The 2595-nt window shown below is 44.1% G+C and overlaps 1 pseudogene; it reads left to right on the top strand.

The window, feature by feature from the left end:
- The first annotated feature begins 503 nt into the window (after positions 1-503).
- ORYCUNV1R-PS1647 (vomeronasal 1 receptor oryCunV1R-ps1647 pseudogene) lies at positions 504-1439 on the top strand (annotated as a pseudogene).
- Positions 1440-2595: the final 1156 nt, after the last annotated feature.

Consider the following 2595-nt stretch of genomic DNA (forward strand, 5'->3'; position numbering starts at 1 on the left):
ACTTGAAACAAATCTTTAAATGTAATTGAAATTTCTTATATCTACATAGAAATATCACCAAACTAAAGACATGGGGATGTATACAAACAAGGGTAAATAAATTCTGTGAAGAACCCAGCTCACTGGGTTTGTGTGAAGGTAGGGTTGGTGGCAGTCCTGTCTGTCATCACTTAGCCAGTGAGACGCCACTCTACAACTAAGTATAGTATAATCAGACAAGCATTAAGCTCTCTAAGATGTTTCTGTGTTTGTATTAAGCTCTAGTGGTGCTCTCCTCATAGAAGAATGAAGATGTTACCATGTATACAACCTTCACAGCAGGAATTTATACGTTGGAAGGTTAAGGGTTATACATTCGACTTAGTTCTCTTAGTAAGAGAACAGTAACTCAGCATTTCTCAGTGGAGCACAGTTGGGAAACTGGACTTCAGTGGATGTGACAGGTGCAGCTCCTGCCTCTCTTCCACACAGGGTCCCCCGACTCAGAGCTGGGGACTGGCAGGATGGCAGCCAGTGGTGTGGCAACAGGAGTCATCATCTTATCACAGACTGTGGTTGGAGTTCTGGGCAACTTCTCTCTTCTCTTCTGTTATCTGTTCCTTTCCTTCACTGCACACAGATTACGGTGCACAGACTTGATTTTTAAGCACTTGATTGTGGCTAACCTTCTAACCCTCCTCTGCAAAGGAGTGCCCCAAACTATGGTAGTGCTGGGGCTGAATGTTTCCTTCAGTGATTTTGCATGCAAACTTCTTCTCTATCTTCACAGAGTGGGCAGGGGCATGTCCATTGGTGGCACCTGCCTCCTGAGCATCTTCCAGGCTATCACCATCAGTTCCAGGCACTCCAGGTGGGCAGAGCTTAAATTGAAAGCTCTCAAGTATGTTGGATCCTTCATATACCCGGGTTGGATCCTATACATGCTTGTAAATGTTGTTTTCCCTATGTATGTGTCTGCAAAAAGCAGCAATGAAAATACCACAAATCTAAAAGACTTTGGATTCTGCTCTTCTGTCCGTCATGACAAAACCAGTGATTCTCTGTATGCAGCACTGCTGGCATTCCCTGATGTTCTGTGCATGGGGCTCATGCTCTGGGCCAGCAGCCACATGGTCTTCATCCTGCACAGACACAGGCAGCAGGTGCAACACATTCGCAGGACCAGTGTGTCCCCCGAGGCCAGAGCTACCAAAAGCATCCTTCTGCTGGTGAGCACTTTTCTCTGTTTTTATGCCCTGTCCTGCTTTTTTCAGGCTTGTTTGGGTCTTACTGATAATCCCAGCATGTTCCTGCTGAACAGCGCTACAGTCTTTGCTGCGTGTTTCCCCACTGTGAGCCCCTTTGTGCTCATGAGCAGTGACCCCTGCGTGGTCAGGTTCTGCCGTGCCTCGATCAGGAACAGAAGAGCCATGATCACATGTGGACCCTGTGAGCTGTAACCTTTTCAAATGCTCCATTTATGTCCTCATATTCAAAAATTGTGACTACTACTCTTAGCAGTCATTTGACAAGAGAGTACTGGTGCCCTCATATGTATAAGTGTCCGTTATCAATGTGTGATGGATGCATGTGTGTATTTCAATCAGAAGTTTATTATCCATCAAGCAGTAATTCTGCAAAAGATACAAAAAAATCTCAGTTCTATATTAAAAATAATGCAAATTAGAAAGGCTATACTGGCGAATCTAAAGGCTTCCATAGCCTTGGCAACTCATGACTAGAGCTTAGGGAGATTACTGGCGCCATAAATAAGAGTGTCAAATTTTTAGTCAACAATAAGAGTCACTGTATACTTACTCCTCATGTGGGATCTCTGTCCTTAATGTGTTGTCCAATGTGAAGTACTGCTATAACTAGTACTGAAACAGTATTTTACACTTTATGTTCTGTGTGGGTGCAAACGGATGAAATCTTTACTTAATATATACTAAATCGATCTTCAGTATATAAAGATAATTGAAAGTGAATCTTGATGTGAATGGAATGGGAGAGGGAGTGGGAGATGGGAGGGGTGCAGATGGGAGGGAAGTTATCAGGGGAAAAAGCCATTGTAATCCATAAGCTGTACTTTGGAAATTTATATTTACTAAATAAAAGTTTTTTAAAAAAAGAAAGGCTAACTTTCTTAATTGCAAACTTATTCTTTATTTGCTGCTCTTCTAGTTTATTAACCTGTTAAGTTTCCTGGAATATATCTTTAATTTATATATATATATATATATGTTTTTGACAGGCAGAGTGGATAGTGAGAGAGAGATAGACAGAGAGAAAGGTCTTCTTTTTGCCATTGGTTCACCCTCCAATGGTCGCCACGGCTGGCGCGCTGTGGCAGGCACACCACGCTGATCTGAAGGCAGGAGCCAAGTGCTTCTCCTGGTCTCCCATGGAGTGCAGGGCCCAAGCACTTGGGCCATCCTCCACTGCCTTCCCAGGCCACAGCAGAGAGCTGGCCTGGAAGAGGGGAACCGGGAAAGAATCCGGCACCCTGACTGGGACTAGAACCTGGTGTGCCAGCGCCACAGGTGGAGGATTAGCCTATTGAGCCACGGCGCCAGCCATTTATCTTCTTTTATTCTAGGACTTAGCTGTATCTCT

The sequence above is a fragment of the Oryctolagus cuniculus genome, chromosome 18 (genome assembly GCF_964237555.1).
Source record: "Oryctolagus cuniculus chromosome 18, mOryCun1.1, whole genome shotgun sequence".
Taxonomy (NCBI): domain Eukaryota; kingdom Metazoa; phylum Chordata; class Mammalia; order Lagomorpha; family Leporidae; genus Oryctolagus; species Oryctolagus cuniculus.